This window comes from Mustelus asterias, chromosome 30 (genome assembly GCF_964213995.1).
Source record: "Mustelus asterias chromosome 30, sMusAst1.hap1.1, whole genome shotgun sequence".
Lineage (NCBI taxonomy): Eukaryota > Metazoa > Chordata > Chondrichthyes > Carcharhiniformes > Triakidae > Mustelus > Mustelus asterias.
The window spans coordinates 7,933,522-7,957,640 of NC_135830.1; the positions used below are offsets into that span (position 1 = coordinate 7,933,522).

At 46.8% G+C, this 24,119-nt stretch overlaps 1 non-coding gene across 1 annotated transcript; it reads left to right on the forward strand.

The window, feature by feature from the left end:
- Positions 1-11,436: 11,436 nt before the first annotated feature.
- Positions 11,437-11,508, forward strand: trnac-gca (transfer RNA cysteine (anticodon GCA)). The gene has a single exon. It is a non-coding gene; the product is annotated as a tRNA-Cys (tRNA).
- Positions 11,509-24,119: the final 12,611 nt, after the last annotated feature.

Genomic DNA, 24,119 nt, shown 5'->3' on the forward strand with positions numbered 1-24,119 from the left:
GGAGATATTGCAAAGTGTTCTTGTGTTGGATCGGGTCATCTCATTGTCCCAATACTGCAAACAATCACAATATGGAACAGGTTCTCACTTCGACACAGGACAATTATTCCCCATTTGGCATTGATTGCAATCAGTTGATCAATCTGATTTACTTTACTGAGGCAGTTTTCACCTGGCCTTCATCAATCTAGGGATTGAGTTTAGGAGTCCGGGGATAATGATGCAGCTATATAAGACCCTCGTCAGACCCCACTTAGAGTACTGTGCTCAGTTCTGGTCGCCTCATTACAGGAGGGACGTGGAAATTATTGAAAGGGTGCAGAGAAGATTTACAAGGATGTTGCCTGGATTGGTTGGCATGCCTCATGAAGATATGTTGAGGGAGCTCGGTCTTTTCTCCTTGGAGAGATGAAGGATGAGAGGTGATCTGATAGAGGGATATAAGATGTTGAGTGGTATAGATCGGGTGGACTCTCAGAGGCTTTTTCCCAGGGCTGAAATGGCTGCTACGAGAGGACACAGGTTTAAGGTGCTGGGGAATAGGTACAGAGGAGATGAGGGGTAAGTTTTTCACTCAGAGGGTGGTGGGTGAGTGGAATCGGCTGCCGTCAGTGGTGGTGGAGGCAAACTCGATAGGGTCTTTTAAGAGACTCCTGGATGAGTACATGGGACTCAATAGGATTGAGGGTTCTTGGTAAGCCTATATATAAGCCTAGGTAGGTAGGGACATGACCGGCGCAACTTGTGGGCCGAAGGGCCTGTTTGTGCTGTAGTTTTTCTATGTTCTATACAACAGAAAATGTTTGCAATTAATTCATTCTAATTCCAAAGTGTCTAAACTGTACTTAGGAAAGATCTGAAGGACTATTTCACAAACTGTTACAACAAATTAACAGAAGACAGTTATTATGAAAGCACGAGTGGAAAATATCAATATCAGTGAGGCTCCCCTGGGATTACTTCATGGACGGTGATGGAAACGTGTTTGATACAGAAGATACACGTCCCTTTTGTCAGCCTGTTTGAATTGGCAGTGCAGCAAGACCATATACTTTACCCAGTGCTGTCCCTATCCTTGGAAATGTTCAATGGAAGCACAATTTACAGTAACCCAATGGCAAATACAGAAACATAGTTCAGAATGGGATTCGACACAGAGTAAACACCCTTTGCAGTGAACTATTCAATGGGACACTGCAGAGTGAGCTTTGCTCTGTCTGCAATCCCGTGTGTAACTGTTCTGGGAGTGTTTCAGAGGGCAGTATCAAGAGGAGATGTATCTGTATTGAACTTTTCTTTACCCATACATGGGATTTTATTCTGGCACTATACAGGGAGAGCAGAACTATATGTATCTCTGAGTCCACCTGCGCTCGTGTTCCTGACGGGACAGTGTCGAGAGATTTTCTGTGTACCTTACCCTATGCTGCTCCTGCTCAAGTCTTTCGTGTTTGGACCGTGTATGCGGACATTTTTTGTGCATCTCACCCTTGCTACACTTCACTGGAGTTCTTGGTGATACAGTGTGATGGGAGGTTTCTAGAAGTCTCAACCTGAGCTGCATCTGAACTCACACTAGTTGCATCTGTCTTGGGAGAGTTTGATGGGGACATTATAGAGGGAGATTTACTCTACATTTAACCACGTGCTGTCCCTATCCTGGTGTATCCTGGGAGTGTTTGATGAGGACACTGTAGAGAGGTTTATTATGTATCTACCCCCACCCCGGCCAATGCTGTAGCTGTTCAGGGTGGTACAGAGGGAATTTTACCGTGTGAATGTTTAATGGGCACAGTCTTAAATTTACTCTGCGTTTATTCCCATGCTGTACACGTCCTGGGAGTGTTTGATGGGGACATTGATGAGGGAAATTTACTCTGTATCTAACCCCGTCCAGTACCTTTCCTGCACGTTGCCCGTCTCCTCAAGTTAGCGTGGCTAATCAAACTAACTCCCACATCTTTGGAGTGTGGGAGGAAACGAGAGCACACAGAGGATTCCCACGCAGACAGGGGAGAACGTGCACACTCCACACAGAGAGTGACCCGAGGCTGGAATCAAACCCGGGCCTTTGGTGCCATGAGGCAGCAGCGCCAACCAGTGTGTTACAGAACCTCACCCCTCACCACAAAATTCCCCCCTCAGCTCAACGCTCTCCCCCCCCTCACCTCAACACTCTCCCCCTCTCACCTCAACACTCTCCCCCTCTCACCTCAACACTCGCCCCTCTCACCTCAACACTCTCCCCCTCTCACCTCAACACTCGCCCCTCTCACCTCAACACTCGCCCCTCTCACCTCAACACTCTCCCCCTCTCGCCTCAACACTCTCCCCCTCTCGCCTCAACACTCTCCCCCTCTCACCTCAACACTCGCCCCTCTCACCTCAACACTCGCCCCTCTCACCTCAACACTCGCCCCTCTCACCTCAACACTCTCTCCCTCTCGCCTCAACACTCTCCCCCTCTTGCCTCAACACTCTCCCCCTCTCGCCTCAACACTCTCCCCCTCTCGCCTCAACACTCTCCCCCTCTCGCCTCAAAACTCTCCCCCTCTCGCCTCAACACTCTCCCCCTCTCGCCTCAACACTCTCCCCCTCTCGCCTCAACAATCTCCCCCTCTCACCTCAACACTCGCCCCCTCTCACCTCAACACTCGCCCCTCTCACCTCAACACTCTCCCCCTCTCGCCTCAACACTCTCCCCCTCTCGCCTCAACACTCTCCCCCTCTCGCCTCAACACTCTCCCCCTCTCGCCTCAACACTCTCCCCCTCTCGCCTCAACACTCTCCCCCTCTCGCCTCAACACTCTCCCCCTCTCGCCTCAACACTCTCCCCCTCTCGCCTCAACACTCTCCCCCTCTCGCCTCAACACTCTCCCCCTCTCGCCTCAACACTCTCCCCCTCTCGCCTCAACACTCTCCCCCTCTCGCCTCAACACTCTCCCCCTCTCGCCTCAACACTCTCCCCCTCTCGCCTCAACACTCTCCCCCTCTCGCCTCAACACTCTCCCCCTCTCGCCTCAACACTCTCCCCCTCTCGCCTCAACACTCTCCCCCTTTCTCCTCAACACTCTCCCCCTCTCGCCTCAACACTCTCCCCCTCTCGCCTCAACACTCTCCCCCTCTCGCCTCAACACTCTCCCCCTCTCGCCTCAACACTCTCCCCCTCTCGCCTCAACACTCTCCCCCTCTCGCCTCAACACTCTCCCCCTCTCGCCTCAACACTCTCCCCCTCTCGCCTCAACACTCTCCCCCTCTCGCCTCAACACTCTCCCCCTCTCGCCTCAACACTCTCCCCCTTTCTCCTCAACACTCTCCCCCTCTCGCCTCAACACTCTCCCCCTCTCGCCTCAACACTCTCCCCCTCTCGCCTCAACACTCTCCCCCTCTCGCCTCAACACTCTCCCCCTCTCGCCTCAACACTCTCCCCCTCTCGCCTCAACACTCTCCCCCGCTCGCCTCAACACTCTCCCCCTCTCGTCTCAACACTCTCCCCCTCTCGCCTCAACACTCTCCCCCTCTCGCCTCTAAACTCTCCCCCTCTCACCTCAACAGGCTTTTTACTCTTATGTGAGGAATAAAAGAATGACCAGGGTGAGGTTAGGGCCGCTCAAGGAAAGTAGTGGGAACTTGTGTATGGAGTAAGTAGAGATAGGCGAGGTGATGAATGAATACTTTTCTTCAGTGTTCACCAAGGAGAGGGGCCATGTTTTTGAGGAAGAGAAGGTGTTACAGGCTAATAGGCTGGAGGAAATAGATGTTCGGAGGGAGGATGTCCTGGCAGTTTTGAATAAACTGAAGGTCGACAAGTCCCCTGGGCCTGATGAAATGTATCCTAGGATTCTCTGGGAGGCAAGGGATGAGATTACAGAGCCTTTGGCTTTGATCTTTGGGTCCTCGCGGTCCACGGGCATGGTGCCAGAGGACTGGAGAATGGCGAATGTTGTTCCTCTGTTTAAGAAAGGGAATAGAAATGACCCTGATAATTATAGACTGGTTCGTCTTACTTCGGTGGTTGGTAAATTGATGGAAAAGGTTCTTAGAGATGGGATTTACGACCGTTTAGAAAGATGCGGATTAATCCGGGATAGTCAGCACTGATCCGTGAAGGGCAAGTCGTGCCTCACAAATTTGATAGAATTTTTTCAGGAGGTAACTAAGTGTGTTGATGAAGGTAGGGCAGTTGATGTCATATACATGGATTTTAGTAAGGCGTTTGATAAGGTCCCCCATGGTCGGCTTATGATGACTTGTTCCACTGGAGCAAGCTGAGAGGGAGTGATTGGAGGCAGCAGTGCTGGTGAGACATTAATTGAATTGTTTATTTATTTAATTAGTCAGCTAAGTGTGTGGGTTTTTTTTGGCCTTTACTTTTGCAGTAGAATTTTAAGTTTAAAGTGAAAACTGGAAGTGGGCTGCTAACGAGTTTGGGAAGGGTTTTTTAAGCGCGTGAAGTATAAAAGGTAGGCTGCAGTATACAGCGGGCAGCGCCGGGAGCGGGCAGTGGAGTGTGTGGGAAGCAGAGTGTGAGCTATAAGGGCTTTGGCTCACAGGGCTTCGGCGAAGGCGAGGAAGGTTGTTTGTATTTCTTCTGTTACACCCCCTTTTTTGTTTTATCTCCCAAAAACTAAAAATGACATGGCTGGTATGAGTGGGAGGCCAGTATACTGCATTCGGTGTGGGATGTGGGAGTTCCTGGAGACAACTTGCCTCCCGGAAGTCCATATCTGTGCCAGATGTGTGGAACTGCAACTCCAGAAGGATCGTGTAAGGGAGCTGGAGCTGAGGCTCGATGAACTCAGTTTAGTAAGGGAAAATGAGAGATTAATAGATAAAAGTCATAGTCAGGTAGTGACACCAGGGTCTCGGAAGGAAGACACGTGGGTCACAGTTAGGAGGGGTAATAGTCAGAAGGGTGATGTGCCAGAAAGTACCCCAGTGGCAGTCTCCCATAAAAGAAAGGGATGGGCAACAGATGGGAGAAGGGAAGGGAGTGAGCAGTCTGTGGAGGGATCCCCTGTGGTTGTCCCCCTCCAAAATAGGTATATTGTTTTGGATTCTGTGGAGGGGGATGACCCTCCAGGGGTAAGCCACGAGGACCAGATCGCCTCCACGGAGACAGGCTCAGGGGTCCGGAAGGGAAAGAAGGGGTTTAAGAGAGCGATAGTTGTGGGGGACGCAATGGTTAGAGGCATGGACAGGCGGTTCTGTGGGAGTGAACGAGAATCCAGGATGGTTGTCTGCCTCCCTGGTGCCGGGGTACTGGATGTCTCCGAGAGGGTAGGAAGCATATTTAAAAAGGAAGGTAGTCAAACGGATGTGATTGTACACATTGGTGAAAATGATGTAGGTAGGAAGAGCAGGGGGGTCATACGAGAGAAATTCAGGGAGTTGGGTGCTCGACTAAAAAATAAGGCCTCCAGGGTAGCAATCTCTGGACTGCTCCCGGTGTCTAGTGCAAGTGAGGCTCGGAACAGGGAGATTCTACAGTTGAACGCGTGGCTAAAGGACTGGTGCAAGAGGGAGGGTTTTAAATTCATAGATAACTGGGAAATCTTCAAGTCAGGATGGCAACTGTACAGAAAGGATGGGTTACACGTCAACTGGAAGGGAGCAAATATCCTGGCTGGGAGTTTTGCTAGAGTGTTTCGGCAGGATTTAAACTAGTGTGGCAGGGGGGTGGGGAACAAAACAGTAGGTCAGTAAATACTGAGGCTGGGGTTGAGCTGGAGGCCAGGGCAAGGCTAGCTAAGAAGAGGAGCACTCTGGAGGGGGATGACCTGAGTGGGGCTGGAGGTCTGGAGTGCATCTGCTTCAATGCGAGGAGCGTAACGGGTAAAACAGACAAACTTAGGGCCTTAATGCTTATGCGGAATTTGGATGTGGTTGCGGTGACGGAAACTTGGTTAACAGAAGGACAGGACTGGCAGCTGAATATTCCGGGGTATAAGTGTTTTAGACGAGACAGAGGAGGGGCTAAAAAAGGTGGGGGAGTAGCGATATTAGTAAAGGAGCATATTACCGCGGTGCAGAGGGTAGACAACTTAGAGGGGTCATGTACTGAGTCGCTGCGGGTGGAACTCAGAAACAGGAAGGGTGCAGTCACTATGCTGGGGGTGTACTACAGACCACCCAACAGCCCACGGGAAGTGGAGGAAAGGATATGTCAGGAGATTCTGGATAGGTGCAGAAAAAAATAGGGTTGTTGTAGTGGGGGACTTTAATTTCCCTGGCACAGACTGGAAAGTGCTTAGAGCTGGGGGTCCGGACGGGGAGGAATTTGTATAATGCGTACTGGAAGGTTCTTTGGAACAGTATGTAGATAGCCCGACTCGAGAGGGGGGCTATACTGGACCTAGTTCTGGGAAATGAGCCCGGTCAGGTCGTCAAAGTTTCGGTAGGGGAACATGTGGCAAATAGTGACTACAACTCTGTTAACTTTAGGATAGTAATGGACAAGGATGAGTGCTGTCCTACGGGCAGGGTGCTAAATTGGGGGAAGGCTAACTATAGCCGGATTAGGCAGGAATTGGTGGATGTTGATTGGGAGAGGATGTTCAAGGGTAAGTCCGCGTCTGGCATGTGGGAGTCTTTTAGGGAACTATTGATAAGGCTGCAGGATAGGCATGTGCCTGTAAAAAGGAAAGATAGGAAAGGTAGGATTCGAGAGCCGTGGATAACCAGGGAAATTGAGGATCTGATTAAAATGAAAAGGGAGGCGTACGTTAAGTCCAGGCAACTGAAAACAGATGGAGCTCTGGAGGAATACAGAGAGAGTAGGGAAGAACTCAAACGAGGAGTGAGAAGGGCAAAAAGAGGTCACGAAATGTTCTTGGCAGGCAGAATTAAGGAGAATCCTAAGGCATGGACTGCCTGCAGTGATAGTGGAGTCAGACACTTTAGAAACATTTAAGCGGTTATTGGATAGGCACATGGAGCATACCAGGATGATAGGGAGTGGGATAGCTTGATCTTGGTTTCAGATAAAGCTCGGCACAACATCGTGGGCCGAAGGGCCTGTTCTGTGCTGTACTGTTCTATGTTCTATGTTCATTCTACTCATACGTTAGGAACAAAAGAGTTGTCAGGGAGAAAATCGGACCTCTCCGGGACAAAGGAGGGGAATTATGCTTAGAACCCAAGGGAATAGGGGAGATCCTAAATGAATACTTTGCATCGGTATTCACGAAGGAGAGGGGCGTGTTAACCGGGAGTGTCTCGGAGGGAGGTGTTGACCCGTTAGAGAAAATCTCCATTACAAGAGAGGAAGTGTTAGGTTTTTTAGGGAACATTAAAACTGACAAAGCCCCAGGGCCTGATGGCATCTATCCTCGACTGCTCAGGGAGACGAGAGATGAAATTGCTGGGCCTCTGACGGAAATCTTTGTCGCTTCTTTGGACGTGGGTGAGGGCCCTGAGGATTGGAGGATAGCGAATGTGGTCCCGTTGTTTAAGAAGGGTAGCAGGGATAACCCAGGAAATTATAGGCCGGTGAGCTTGACGTCCGCGGTAGGGAAGTTGTTGGAGAGGATTCTTAGAGACAGGATGTATGTGCATTTAGAACGGAACAATCTCATTAGTGACAGACAGCATGGTTTTGTAAGAGGGAGGTCGTGCCTTACAAATTTGGTGGAGTTTTTTGAGGAAGTGACAAAAACGGTTGATGAAGGAAGGGCCGTGGATGTCGTCTATATGGATTTCAGTGAGGCATTTGACAAAGTCCCACATGGCAGGTTGGTTAAGAAGGTTAAGGCTCATGGGATACAAGGAAAAGTGGCTAGATGGGTGGAGAACTGGCTTGGCCAGAGGAGACAGAGGGTAGTGGTCGAAGGGTCTTTTTCCGGCTGGAGGTCTGTGACCAGTGGTGTTCCGCAGGGCTCTGTACTGGGGCCTCTGCTATTTGTGATATATATAAATGATTTGGAAGAAGGTGTAACTGGTGTAATCAGCAAGTTTGCGGATGACACGAAGATGGCTGGACTTGCGGATAGCGAAGAGCATTGTCGGGCAATACAGCAGGATATAGATAGGCTGGAAAATTGGGCGGAGAGGTGGCAGATGGAGTTTAATCCGGATAAATGCGAAGTGATGCATTTTGGAAGAAATAATGTAGGGAGGAGTTATACAATAAATGGCAGAGTCATCAGGAGTATAGAAACACAGAGGGACCTAGGTGTGCAAGTCCACAAATCCTTGAAGGTGGCAACACAGGTGGAGAAGGTGGTGAAGAAGGCATATGGTATGCTTGCCTTTATAGGACGGGGTATATAGTATAAAAGCTGGAGTCTGATGATGCAGCTGTATAGAACGCTGCGTCCAGTTCTGGTCGCCGCACTACCAGAAGGACGTGGAGGCGTTAGAGAGAGTGCAGAGAAGGTTTATCCGGATGTTGCCTGGTATGGAGGGTCTTAGCTATGAGGAGGGATTGGGTAAACTGGGGTTGTTCTCCCTGGAAAGACGGAGAATGAGGGGAGATCTAAAAGAGGTGTACAAGATTATGAAGGGGATAGATAGGGTGAACAGTGGGAAGCTTTTTCCCAGGTCGGAGGTGACGATCACGAGGGGTCACGGGCTCAAGCTGAGAGGGGCGAAGTATAACTCAGATATCAGAGGGATGTTTTTTACACAGAGGGTGGTGGGGGCCTGGAATGCGCTGCCAAGTAGGGTGGTGGAGGCAGGCACGCTGATATCGTTTAAGACTTACCTGGATCGTCACATGAGCAGCCTGGGCATGGAGGGATACAAACGATTGGTCTAGTTGGACCAAGGAGCGGCACAGGCTTGGAGGGCCGAAGGGCCTGTTTCCTGTGCTGTACTGTTCTTTGTTCTTTGTTTTGTTTAGCCCTGAACTCAGCGAGAGGTTTTGGTCTCATTTATTATGAGATTTAAACCCAGAACTGCGAGATTGTGTCAGTGGGAACAATAATCAGCTTCACTGTAATTCAATCACTCCAGCCTTCCATCCGATCAAAACACCGTTTGTTCTTTCCTCCTCTCCCTCTCTATTTTTCTTGACTCTGTACTTATCTGTAAACCAATAAATCACTACTTTTTTCCAGTTAGGGTCCAAGGTCAGCAACCTGAATCATTCACTCTCTTTCCCTCTCCACAGAAGCTGTTGAAGCCGATGAGTCCTTCCAACATTTTCTGTTTTGAGGTGGGATTCGCAGCAACTACAATTCCTTGTTTTGGATCACAGTGGATCACTTTTCTCTGACTGAATCTTACCTGTTTGAACAGGTGAAAGGCTGAGGTTTTAGATAATAAGACACTGGAATATATCACCCTGTTTCACATGAAATGAAACAAAATGAGAATTAATCATTTCTTAAAATGCTGCGAATGCAATATATATTTTGTTGTCAGTGCCAGCATCTGTTGTCCATCCCTATTTCCCTCTGAACTGAGTATTTTGCTGGGCCATTTCAGAGGGCAGTTAAGAGTCAATCACATTGCCTTTCCTCTGGAGTCCCATGGAGGCCAGAAAGGAGAAGGATGGCAGATTTCCTTCTGCAAGATGTGTTTTCATGGCAATCAGAAAACAAAGCTTCATTACTGAGACTAGCTTTCACTTCCGTTGCAGTTCTAGACTGCGGTGGGATCGTGACCTGCGAGCCTGGGTCACAGGATTCATACTCCACTGATTTTACCACTATGTCACCATATTCCCGGAAGAGTGTAAGTTTAAATGCTTCACATGGAATCAAACCACTTAATTTCACATTGAAAACAAACATTTAAAGCAGTGTACTGTTGAAATCAGTGTCGTCCACTCAGGATACAGGGGAATTGACGAGATATCTATTGCTTTCATTCAAAGACAGAAAAATGTGGTGAATCCTCAGCGTCAGTGATGAAGGAACTGCGCTCCGAAAGCTCGTGATTTCAAACAAACCTGTTCCACTTTAACCTGGTGTTGTGCGAATTCTTACCGGGTACTGAAGGCCATTTCATTTACAATTCGCAAAAAGATTATTTTTATAAAATTAACAGCTTTCAGCAAATCGCACCGCAATCACATTGCAGACGGTGCAGTGAGTTACTCTCCTGGCCTCATTGCATCAGCCCCAGAGGACGACTTCTCAAGAACACAAAAAGCTCAGCGAAAAGAGGTTGGTGGCTTCATTCATCAAGGATTACCCTGGAGCACGTGACCTTTCCCCCAAATCACACACGCACACACACACACGCCCACAATTGCTCAATAATGCTCAGGTCACCTCAATTTCCGTGTTGGTTTCGTTGATAAAATTCGCTGCTTTCACTGCCATGGTCTGGGTTCGATTCACGGTTAGGGAATGATGATTCATTGCTCTCGTGCAACACATGAATTAAGGAGAGTGGGTGTGGTTCCTGGTCGAAAACGGGAGAGATACTTGTGGCAGGTTGATCAGGAAGAAGGAAAAATCTGCCCCATTCCACAATCCTGTCAATTACCCACAACGATTCAAATTTACATTACGAAGTCTTACAACACCAGGTCTATTTGGAGTCAGGAGCTTTCGGAACGCTGTTAAAATAAAGCAAATTGATTTTATTATCGGAGCAAATGAACCAGTTGGACTTTAACATAATGATGTGAGACTTCTTATTGTGCCCACCCCAGTCCAACCCGGTATCTCGACATCATATTTACATTGCAATTGCTGGTACCTACTGTCAGAATGAGTGAGTTACCTTCTACTGCATTAAATTTCACTGTGGCTCACCACATTCAAAGAGTAGTGTTTGTTATAAACCTTAGTGTGGTAAATCTGTTGAAAACCTTCAGCTTATCACTGCTCTGCTTTCATCACACTCGAAGCTAATGTGAAAAGATGAATAATTTCAAAGCTGAACAACGTGCACAAGACTGGAAGGAGAATGCTACTGTGAATAATTGGCACTGTGCATATTCCTGTATCCAGTCTATGGGAGAACCAGGAGAATGAAACCCTGATGGTCCAGTGCTTAGGATTTGGCGCTTTCAGGGTCATAGATCGGTTTCGATGTGCCAAGATTTAAAGTTTTTGCTAATCTATTTCACAAACCTGAGTTGTTTCCTGATCGAAAACAGCTCTGTCGGAAGTAGTGGAGTTAGATCTATCTTTACTCCGAATTGGAAATGTCACATGGGCAACAGTTCAAGAACAAACACAGATAGTGAAGGTCAGTGATAGGCTGCAAAGCGCTGCCAATAGAGATGGGGATACAAGGTCAAATCTGTATGACAATGGGGTAGATTTTATCGATTAGATTGACACAAACATCTCCGAGACCTGGATCCAAATCTCAGCCAAATCACAAGGAAACATCTCGCGAACTTAAACGCTAAGCTTTCCGACTTCACTCAGAAACCAATAACTCTGAGACAAAGCGGGATGCAGTCTGACCACTGGATCCCCCTCCACCACTTAATAAGACTATGCTGGATCCCGAGCAGTAGTTGACAGCTGAGGGGGCGTAGCTCAGTGGTAGAGCATTTGACTGCAGATCAAACGGCCCCCGGTTCAAATCAGAGTGACCCCTTCCTTGTCTTAATTGTTGCCTTAGTTTCAATTGTGACTGTCTTTCTTTGGCTGCAAAGCGCATTGTGACGTCCACCAACCGGGAAAAGCGTGATATAAATGCGAATCGGTCTTTCCTTAATTACCTTCAGTCCCAATTATTTGATTACTGACAATCGTCAGTGGAAACAGTTTGTCCCTTTCTGCTCTATCAAACGGCCCTTTCCCATGTTGGGAGAAGCGGGAAACCCCTAAATCGCTGCAACACTGTGGGGAATGAAGTAGTCAAAAGGGCTTGCATAGTATTGTAAACGATGTGGTCATGTTGTTGTTTTCGACTATGTTTTAAAAAAAGAGAATTGGGGTTGGATATATACAGCACTCGCTGACACCCTAATATAGTGTGTCTTCGTCTAAGTGGCGGAATTCGTTATTGCGTTCGACTTTAAGCAAATGGTTGGTGGCTCAGTACCATCCAGAGGCGGTGGTTGTACTTTTATTTTCCCCATAAGCATTCATTGTCGCGCAGTTCCGGCTTGTGAACGGAGGCAACAATAAAAATATTTCTCAAGTGTTGCCGCTCGACTGTTGTCAGGAGTTGTCAACATTATTTATTTCATGAATATTGATATCATACATATCACATGCTATAATATATATTCATTTCAAATATGCAATTAAAGTTAAGAATTAGAGTCTTGGCTGGATGTGTTTGTGTGTCAGTTCTCCGATGAGTCCTCATCTGAGACTGGGAAACAATCGCTCAGTATTCTGTAGGTTCAATAAGATTGCCTCTCAGGGAATTTCAGCCCAATTTACACAGCCTCTCATCCCAGGAGAACTTGGCTGATCTCATCGCAGAATTAGAGTCTTGAGAAGCTTGTCTCATCGCAGGAACCTACCAAGTGGACCGTCTCCAATGGAAGGATAGCCTTTTTTCTGAAAAAAAAGCATTGTGGATATCAGAACTGCGCCGAATATTTCACACTTGCTCCCAACAAAACCCTGTATAAATGTAAGTTGGTGTTTTTAATCTTATACAGCAATCTGTTGGCAATAAAGACCAAAATGTCATTTCCCTTCCTATTGTTTGCTGCACCACCATGCTACCTTCCTGCGTTCCTTATACAAACACACCCAAATCTCTTTCAACATAAACGCTTATATTAGGAAAGACGATGGCCTAGTGGTATTATCGCGAGACTATTAATCCAGAAACTCATCCAATTTTATGGGTCCCGGTTTTGAATCCTGCCAAGGCACGCTGTGGAATTTGTATTCAATAAAAACTATCTGGAATTAAGAATCCACTGATGAACATGAAACCATTGTCGATTGTCGGAAAAAAAACCATTGAGTTCGGTAATGTGCTTTAGCGAAGGAAACCTGCCGTCCCTTATCCGTCTTGGCCTACATTGATTCCAGAGCTGCAGCAAAGTGTTTGACCCTAACTGTCCCAGGGCAACCAGGATGCACAATAAATGCTGGCCAGCCAGGGAAGCTCATTTCTAATTAATTAAAAAAAACTAGGTCACCTTTTCAAACATTGTCTGCTCTTTCTCTGTTTATGAACAAGAGAATACCTTTTTGGCAACATGGTGGCACTGTTGCCTCACAGCGCAAGGGGCCCGGTTTCAGTCCCCGGCATTGGATACTGTCTGTACAGAGTCTGCATGCTTTCCCCGTGTTGCGTGGGTTTCCTGCGGGTGCTCCTTCTTACCCCCACAGAGTGAAAGATGTGCTGGTTAGGTACATTGGCCATGCTAAATTAGCTGTCAATTTACCCGAGAAGGTGCCAGTTCTGCCGACGACGTAATTGTCACAGAACTTCATTGCGGTGTTAATGTAAGCTCAATTGTGGCACTAATAAATAAACTTTAAACTGTCCAACCTTACACCCTATCTGCTGCAACCACTGAGCTATGGAGCCAATTCCTGCGCCCAGCGCGGAATTGGTGTATCATTATCGGTGGAGCGAAAAGGGGATTGAATATTCAGGTGCGTGATATTTGATGGAGGTGGAAATATCCGAGATGGAGAACAAGGAGTTAATCGAGGAGACTTGAAAGAGGAAGAATTTGACATGTGTGTCAGTTGCTTTTGTGATAAATGTCTGCCGTCTTATTCTTCTTCAGAGTTTATTGTTATTGTTACATCTCTGATTTTTCCAGCTCTGATAAAATTTATCCAGCTGCGGATTAATCTTGTTTCTCCCTCAACAGACACTGTGAGGCGTGTTTTCGTTTAATACTTGCCTGGGACTCTAACGCGGAACATGGCGCCGAAACCTGACCACGGGACGCCAGGAAAGCTAATATCAGAGATTTGAAATTCATTGATAACCATCTCTGTCTCCACCGCTTCATTTCAGGTCACTTTCGCTACTGACATTGTCACACAGTCATTCCAACATTTTATAACCAACTGAAACAAATTATGTCTTCTTCCTTCATGTTCAAATACTTTCGACTCGAGAAACTCGGTACGTGCTGAGCAAAGTGCCGTTTAGTTAACAGTTTATCATCAATTCCGGGCTATAGCGGTGGAAACATTGACTATGAACCACTCGACCACACAGGCTCCACTATCACTGGCTCAGTGTTTCCTTGTCCACCATTCCTGGTGTCATGTAATCCATCCTCCCTTGTGCTCTACCACAGAAATTCCTTTTTTTTTAATTTCACTGAGTGATTCCTGACTTTTCAATCAGAAAATACTCGGAATAATCAGCAGGTCAGTTCATGTTTAGTGACAAACGCGCAAACAATTCCACTAATCGAACCCCTCTGAAACTAAAACCGTTTGGATTTTTTTCTGTGAAGGCAAAATACTGCAGATGCTGGAACCGGAAACAAAATAGAAAAATGCTGGAAAATCTCAGCAGGTCTGACAGCATCTGTAGAGAGAGAATAGAGCCAACGTTTCCTGAAGTCTGCCCACTCAGGGAGCTCCACAGGCAGCTCCAAGCTGCAAAGAGTGAAGCACTGAGAGTTGGGGTAAGTGTGGGAGTTTAGGGAAGTGGATGGAGTGGTGTTGCTGTGTCTTGTTTCGTTTACTACCCGGTCCTTTACGACCAGGTCCAGTGCGGGCAGGTGTCCCCAGACATTACAGTTCAGAAAGTGATGTGAGCAGATGGGTTTATTGAGACTTTCAGAAGGCTTTCGACAAGGTCTCACAAAACTAACTACCATGTAACATGAAAACGCATGGGATTGCAGGCAATGTTTTGAGATAGATAGAAAGCCAGTAAGCAGACAGAAAGCAAAGAGTTGGCAATAAATGGGCCTTTTTCTGATTGGAAACATAGAAAAACATAGAAAACCTACTGCACAAAACAGGCCCTTCGGCCCCACAAGTTGTGCCGAACATATCCCTACCTTCTCGGCCTACCATCCTATTAAGTCCCATGTACTCATCCAGGAGTCTCTTAAAAGACCCGATTGAGTTTGCCTCCACCAGCACTGACGACAGCCGATACCACTCGCCCACCACCCTCTGTGTGAAAAACTTCCCCCGAACAATTCCCCTGTACCTACCCCCCAGCACCTTAAACCTGTGTCCTCTCGTAGCAGCCATTTGCACCCTGGGAAAAAGTGTCAGAGTGTTCACCCGATCTATGCCTCGCAACAACTTATATACCTCTATTAGGTCTCCTCTCATCCTACGTCTCGCCAAGGAGAAAAGACCCAGCTCCCTCAGCCTATCCTCGTAAGGCATGCCACTCAATCCAGGCAACATCCTCGTAAATCTCCTCTGCACCCTTTCAATCTTTTCCACATCCTTCCTGGAATGAGGCGACCAGAACTGAGCACAGCACTCCAAGTGGGGTCTGACGAGGGTCTTATGTGGCTGCATCATTATCCCCGGACTCCTAAACTCAATCCCTCGATTGATAAAGGCCAGCACACCATACGCCTTCTTAACCACCCCCTGCACCTGCGGGGTCGATTTTAGAGTCCTATGGACCCGGACCCCAAGATCCTTGTGATCCTCTACAGTACTAAGAGTCTTTCCCTTTATATTGTACTCCTTCATCCCACTTAACCTGCCAAAATGGACCACTATGCATTTATCTGGGTTGAAGTCCATCTGGCACTTCTCCGCCCAGTCTTGCATCCTATCTATGTCCCTCTGTAACTTCTGACATCCCTCCAGGCTATCCACAACCCCACCAACCTTCGTGTCGTCGGCAAACTTACCAACCCATCCCTCCGCTTCTTCATCCAGGTCATTTATGAAAATGACAAACAGCAAGGGTCCCAGAACCCTGGGGCACACCACTGGTGACCGACCTCCAACTAGAAAAAGACCCATCTTTACCCACTCTCTGCCTCCCTTGGGCGAGCCAAATCTGGATCCACAGGGCAGCAGCCCCTTGTATCCCACGCCCTCTCACTTTTTTCCGGAAGCCTTGCATGGGGGACCTTATCGAACGCCTTGCTAAAATCTATATAAACCACATCTACAGCTTTCGCTTCGTCAGTGTGTTCTCTCACATTTTCGAAGAACTCCACCAGGCTCGTAAGGTACGATCTGCCTTTGACAAAGCCATGCTGAGTATTCTTGAGCATACTAAACCTCTCTAAATGCTAATAAATCTGGTCGCTCAGGATCTTCTCCATCAGCTTACCAACCACTGAGGTTAGAATCACCGGTCGGTAATTTCCTGGGCAATCCCTATTCCCCTTCTTGAAAATAGGAACCACATCCGCAATCCTCCAATCCTCCGGCAACTCTCCCATCTCCATCGACGACGCAAAGATGCTCTGCAATCTCTTCCCCCGCCTCCAACAGTAACCTGGGGTACATCCCATCCGTACCCGGCGATTTATCTAACTTGATGCCATTCAAAGATTCCAGCACAACCTCTCTCTTAAAGTCCACATACTCCATCTTTTCAGTCAGTGTCTCGTGGGGTGCTGCAGGCATCTGTGCACGGACCCCAATTGTTCACATTGTATGTTAATTGTACTGAAAATGGGACTAAATGTATTATCTCCAAATTTGCAGATGATAAAAGTAGTTGTTGTCATGGGGGACTTTAACTTTCCAAATATTGATTGGAACCTTTGTCGGTCAAGTAGTTCGGAGGAACAGTTTTTGTGCAGTGTGTGCAGGAGGGTTTCCTGACACAATATGTGGATAGGCCGACAAGAGGTGAGGCCACGTTGGATTTGGTACTGGGAAATGAACCGGGCCAAGTGTTAGATTTGGTTGTGGGGGAGCACTTTGGAGATAGTGACCACAATTCAGTGTCTTTTGTTATTGCAATGGAGAGGGATAGGGCCGTACGGCAGGGCAAGGTTTACAATTGGGGAAGAGGTAATTATGATGCGATTAGGCAAGACTGAGGGGGCATAAGATGGGAACAGAAACTGTCAGGGAAAGGCACTAATGAAAAGAGGAACTTTTTCAAGGAACAAATAGTGGGTGTCCTTGATAGGTATGCCCCTGTCAGGCAGGGAATGGCCGAGCGAGGGAACCATGGTTCACGAAAGAGGTGGAATGTCTTGTGAAAAAGAAGAGGGAAGCTTATGTCGGGATGAGGAAACAAGGTTCGGGTGGCTCGATTGAGGGTTACAAGTTAGCAAGGAATGAGCTGAAAAGGGGGCTTAGGAGAGCTAGGAGGGGACATGAGATGTCCTTGGCGAGTCGCACCAAGGAAATCCCCAAGGCTTTTTACTCTGATGTGAGGAATAAAAGAATGACCAGGGTGAGTTTCGGGCCGGTCAAGGACAGTAGTGGGAACTTGTGTATGGAGTCAGTAGAGATAGGCGAGGTGATGAATGAATACTTTTCTCCAGTGTTCACCAAGGAGAGGGGCCATGTTTTTGAGGAAGATAAGGTGTTACAGGCTAATAGGCTGGAGGAAATAAATTTTCGGAGGGAGGATGTACTGGCAGTTTTGAATAAACTGAAAGTCGATAAGTCCCCTGGGCCTGATGAAATATACCCTAGGATTCTTTGGGAGGCAAGGGGTGAGATTGCAGAGCCTTTGGCTTTGATCTTTGGGTCCTCACTGTCCACGGGGATGGTGCCAGAGGACTGGAGAGTGGCGAATGTTGTTCCTCTGTTTAAGAAAGGGAATAGAAATGACCCTGGTAATTATAGACCGGTTAGTCTTACTTCGGTGGTTGGTAAATTCATAGAAAAGGTCCTTAGGGATGGGATTTACGACCATTTAGAAAGATGTGGATTAATCTGGGATAGTCAGCATGGATTCGTGAAGGGCAAGTCGTGCCTCACAAATTTGATTGAATTTTTTGAAGAGGTAACTAAGTGTGTTGATGAAGGTAGGGCAGTTGATGTCATATACATGGATTTTAGTAAGGCGTTTGATAAGGTCCCCCATGGTCGGCTTATGATGAAAGTAAGGAGGAGTGGGATAGAGGGAAAGTTGGCCGATTAGATAGGTAACTGGCTAACTGATCGAAGACAGAGGGTGGTCGTGGATGGAAAATTTTCCGGCTGGAGGCAGGTTGCTAGCGGAGTGCCACAGGGATCAGTGCTTGGTCCTCTGCTCTTTGTGATTTTTATTAATGACTTAGAGGAGGGGGCTGAAGGGTGGATCAGTAAATTTGCTGATGACACCAAGATTGGTGGAGTAGTGGATGAGGTGGAGTGCTGTTGTAGGCTGCAAAGAGACATAGATAGGATGCAAAGCTGGGCTGAAAAATTGCAGATGGAGTTTAACCCTGATAATGTGAGGTGATTCATTTTGGTAGGACAAATTTAAATGTGGATTACAGGGTCAAAGGTAGGGTTCTGAAGACTGTGGAGGAACAGAGAGATCTTGGGGTCCATATCCACAGATCTCTAAAGGTTGCCACTCAAGTGGATAAAGCTGTGAAAAAGGCCTATAGTGTGTTAGCTTTTATTAACAGGGGGTTGGAGTTTAAGAGTCGTGGGGTTATGCTGCAACTGTACAGGACTTTGGTGAGATCACATTTGGAATATTGTGTGCAGTTCTGGTTACCTCACTATAAGAAGGATGTGGAAGCGCTGGAAAGAGTGCAAAGGAGATTTACCAGGATGCTGCCTGGTTTGGAGGGTAGGTCTTATGAGGAAAGGTTGAGGGAGCTCGGGCTGTTCTCTCTGGAGCGGAGGAGGCTGACGGGAGACTTAATAGAGGTTTATAAAATGATGAAGAGGATAGATAGAGTGAACGTTCAAAGACTATTTCCTCGGGTGGATGGAGCTATTACAAGGGGGCATAACTATAGGATTCGTGGTGGGAGATATAGGAAGGATATCAGAGGTAGGTTCTTTACGCAGAGAGAGGTTGGGGTGTGGAATGGACTGCCTGCATTGATAGTGGAGTCAGACACTTTAGGAACATTTAAGCGGTTATTGGATAGGCACATGGAGCACCCCAGGATGATAGGAATTGGGATAGCTTGACCTTGATTTCAGATAAAGCTCGGCACAACATCGTGGGCCGAAGGGCCTGTTCTGTGCTGTACTGTTCTATGTTCTATGTTCTATAAAAGGTGGGTGAGTGTGAGCTGTGAGAAACATGCAGGCATGTTGCAGTGAGATTTCAACAGGCTCAATGTGTGGGCATTTGCAAAGTAGTTGCAGTATAATGTGGGTAAATGTGAGGTTATATACTTTGGCACCAATACCAGGAAGACAGTTTGTTATTTGAATGGGTGTAAATTGAGAGAGGTGGATACTCAGCGGGACCTTGGTGTCCGCGTGCACCAGTCACTGAAAGTAAGCGCGCATGTTCAACAGGCAGTACAAAAAGACCAATGGTATGCTGGCTTTCAGAGGTAGAAGATTTGCGTCCAGGAATAGATATGTGTTGCTGCAGTTGCTGAATGAAATTTTACCAAATAAATCTGTCGGACTTAAGCCTGGTGTTGTTCAAACTCTTACAATGTTTACCCCAGTCCAACGCCGGCATCTCCACATCATCACTGCAGCTGTAAAGGAAATTGCTGAGTCCACACTTCGAGTAGTGCAGTTTTGGTGTCCATATCTGAGGAAGGATGTCCTTGCTATAGCAGGAGTACAGCGAATGTTTACCAGGCTGATTCCTGGGATGGCAATCTGTGATATGAAGAGAGACTAAGTCGTATGGGCTTTATTCATTGGAGTTTATTCGGGTGAAACATATAATATTGGAACAGGTTTAAACAGCGGAGTTTCAGAAAGAATGTTCCCGATGCTCAGGAAGTTGAGGACAAGGGCTCATGGTTTGGGGATAAGCATCAAACTTTTAGAACAGAGATGAGGAGAAATTTCTCCACCCAGATAATCTTTGGACTTCACTCCCACAGAAAGTTGTTGAGGCCAAAACCTTTCGTGATTTCAGGAAGAAATTATATATTGCTCGTGGGGCTAAAGTGATCACGGAATATGGGTGGAAGGGGTGATCAGGATATTGAAGTTGATGATCAGCTATGATCAAACTGAATGGCGGAGCAGGCTCGAAGGGCCGAATGGCCTACTCCTGCTTTTACCATATTTCAATGTTTCTGTAATTGTGAAGCGAGGTGAATCTGTACATGGTCTGAGTCCGAGCCTTCTGTAACTCTGAGCCTCTTCTGAGTCCGAACGATGCGTGAATCCGAACCGCTACTCTGTCTGAACCTGAGTAGGTCTGAACCCGGTGCGGGCCCGAGCCTGGTGCGGGCCTGAGCCTGGTGCGGGCCTGACCCTGGTATGGACCCTCTCGACACGAATGCCAGCATTCCATTTGCCTTTCTAACTGCCGACTGAACCTTCAGGTTAACCTTTAGAGAATTTTGAACAAGGACTCCCAAATTCCTTCGTGCATCTGATTTTTTTAAGCTCTTCATCATTTCGAAAATAGTCTCTGCCTCTATTCCTCCTTGCAAAGGGGAATAATCCCACACTCTTTCTCATTGTATTCCATCTGCCACTTCTTTGCCCACTATCTAACCTGTCCAATTCCTTCTGCAGCCCTCCCTCCCCCCCGACTTCCTCAATATTCCCTGTCTTTCTCCGTATCTTTGTATCATGTGCCAACGAAGCAACAGTGCCTTCATTTCGTTCTTCCAAATCGGTAATGCATATTGTGAAAAGTTGTGTTCCCAGCACCGACCTCTGAGGCACCCCACTAGTCACTGGCTGCCATCCTGAAAAAAGATCCCTTCGTCCCCACTCTCTGCCTTCTGCCAGTCAGCCAATCCTCTATCCATGCCAGGATCTTGCCCTCAACACCATTGGCACTTAACTTATTTAACAGTCTCCTGTGCAGCGCCTTCTCAATGGCCTTTTGGAAATCGAAATAAATCAGGTCCACTGGTTCTCCCTATCTAACTTCCTTGTTACCTCCTCAAAGAACTCTAACAGATTCGTCAGACATGAGCTCCACTTGACAAAGCCGTCCTGACTCAGTCCCATTTTATCATGCACTTCTGCGATCTCATCTCTAATAATGAACTCTAAAATCGGACAGACGTCAGGCTAACTGGCCTGTAATTTCATGTCTGCTGCCTCCCTCCCTTCTTAAACAGCAGTGTTATATTAGCTACATTCCGGTCCTCTGGTACCGTCCCTGTTTCCAGTGATTCCTGAAAGATCACCACCAATGCCTCCACAATTTCCTCAGCTATCTATTTTAGAACCCTGGGGTGTAGTCCATTTCTCCCATGCGATTTATCCACCTTCAGACCTTTCAGTTTCGCCAGAAGCTTCTCCTTAGTGATGGCCACTTCACTGACCTGTGCCCCCCGACTCTGCTGGAGCTCTGGCATCCCACTGGTGTCTTCAACCGTGAAGATTGATGCAAAGTAACTATTCAGGTCCTCTGCCATTTCTTTGTTTCCTATTATTCCTTCTCCAGCCTCATTATCCAGTGTTCCAATGGCTATTTTTGCCTCTCTCTTACGTTTTTATATATTGAAAAAAAACCTCTTCCCATCTTCTTTTATATTACAAGCTAGCTTGCACTCATATTTCATCTTCTCCCCCCTTATTGCTTTTTCAGTTGTCCTCTGCTCGCTTTTAAAGGTTTCCCAATCCTCTGGCTTCCCAAAAATCCTTGCCACTTTGTGTGCTTTTTCTTTTGTGTTTATGCTGTCTTTGACTTCCTCGTCAGCCATGAATGCATCATCCTCCCTCTGGCATGTTTCCTCCTCACTGGGTTGAATTTCTGTTGTGCCCCCCGAATAACTCTCAAAAACTCCTGCCGTTGCTGTTCGACAGTCTTCCCTGCTGGGCTCCCTTACCAAACAACTCTGGCCAGCTCCTCCCTCATGTCATTGTAGTTGCCTTTATTTAATTCGAACACCTTTACACCTGATTCCGGCTTCTTCCTCTCAAACTGCAGGGTAAATTCCATAATTTGTGGTCACTGCTCCATCACCTTAAACTCCCCAATCAATTGTGCCTCACTACACATCACCAAATCCAGAATTGTCTGTTCCCAAGTCTGCTCTGTCACAAGCTGCTTCAGAAATCCATCTCTTCGACATTCCACAAATTCCTTTTCTTGGGATCCACTACCGACCTGATTTTCCCAGTCCACCTGCATATTGAAGTCCCACATGATTATTGTAACATTGCCTTTTGTATTGGCCTTTTCTATCTCCTGATTTATTTTCTGCCCCTCATTCTCTCACAATCCTCATCACTACCCTCACACTGTACTTTGCCCTTTACCTCCGCCAATCATTCCCGACGTTTACGTTTGAAGGCCAGTTTCCGATGTTCAAAGTCTCTCAATTTTTACTTCTCTCTTCCCCTTGTCTCTTTTTTTCCTTTTGCCTGCAATTCAGATCGTTTTAATTATTTTGCATGCTGTTCCTCCCTTTCCTTTCGCCTGTAATTCAAGGAGTTTCAATTATTTTTCATATTTCAGTCAGTTTCATTTGTAAATGAATTCCCGCCATTTCCAACGATTCTGATTGTGCTTCTGACAATTCCAAATGCGTTCGCCACAATTATCTCTCCTTTCCGTACTCTGTCAGGCAATGTCAACTGCAATGTATTTCCTAATTCCAAAATCTTTGCCTTACTCACTTTCTGTAAGGTAACTTGCTGACTTCCTCCAGCTGCAGAAATTTCTGAGCCTCTGAAAGAGCCATTAATCCAAACCGCACTCGCTATTTAAACTTGAATACAACATCTGAAAATAAAACACAAATCTGCGCACCACGCACTGTCTTTGAGTTCACTCATCCCAAATCAATCAAGAAATACAGATTTCAATCCCGGAGCCCCCAATTCTTATCAGTAAGGTTGGATACTTCCAGGTGTTCCATGAAGCTCGACTGACCTGTTACGCTTTACCTTGAATTTGGCTGGAAGGAGCACGAGAGGTTTCACTTCAGGTGTCAGTCACCTGACCCACGAGAAAATTTTATTCAAAACAAAGTTTAATTGAGATTATTGTTGACATGTATAGTAAGACAATTAGCAAGAACTTTTAACAATTACAAACAAGAAACACAACAACCACGATAATGTACAACTCCGAAGGAACTATCTCTCGTGTGTTCTAACCAAAGCCAACATCCAATCCACAAAAACCTCCAAATCACCACAATACAGTGGAGGTTAATGCCTACTTATTGCACGTGACCAGCCTCCTGGGTTGAATGCTCATAATCCCTTGAGAAGAAACGCTGAATAGGTTGTAATCGAATCTGCTTGTCAAAACACAGCTTTTTAAAAAGAGAAGGACAGGGAGAGGGAGAGAGAGATTGCTTCTTGGCTTGCTGCTAAACAGCTTCCCAAAACAAAACTAAATGACCATAAGGAAAAATAAAACTATCACCTGATTGCCACAGCTTCACTCCACCTCCATATAAGCGGCATGATGTAAAATAATTCTTAAAGGTACACTCACATGACAACATTAACACTCACGCTTTCAACTGAACACTCCCCGTTACCGCAACACTCTCCCTCTCACATCAACACTATCCTGTCACTTCAACACACACCCTCATCACAACACCCCCCCCCCCACTCACCTCAATACTCCCCTTCCCTCTGACAATCTCTATCACACAGACATCACATCCTTTTTCCGCAACGCTATCTGTCTCAACTCAACACTATCCATCTCACATCGAAATTCTCCCCCTCACATCCGAATTCACCACCTGCGATCCACATCTCCCTTATCTCAAAACCCACCCCTTCTGATGTCAGCGACCACTCTTTTCGAAACACACACCACTCTGCTTAATACTCCCCCTCACACATCAACACAGCCCTCTCACATGAACATTTCTCCTCTCAGCTCGAAATGCCGCCTTATATGAACACTGCCATGCTTCAATGGAACCATGTCCGTCTGATGTCAAAACTCCCCTTCTCACCTCAACACACCCACCCATCAAAAATACTTCCCCTCAACTCAGCACTCTCCACCACCTCAACACACTTTCCCAAACCTCAACACACATTCCCCTCACTGCAACGCAACCTCTCTCATCGCAACAGGCCAACGCTCATCTCAACACACAACTTCTCAAATCTACATTCTCCCACTCAGGTCAACATCACCCCTCTCACCAGAACACCCCCTACCAGCTCAACACTCCCCCACTCAACACAACCCACCCCCTCCCAACTTAATATCCTTAAACCTCACATCAGTCCTCCCTGTTCACATCTACATTGCCCCACGCACCACAACTCTACCCATCT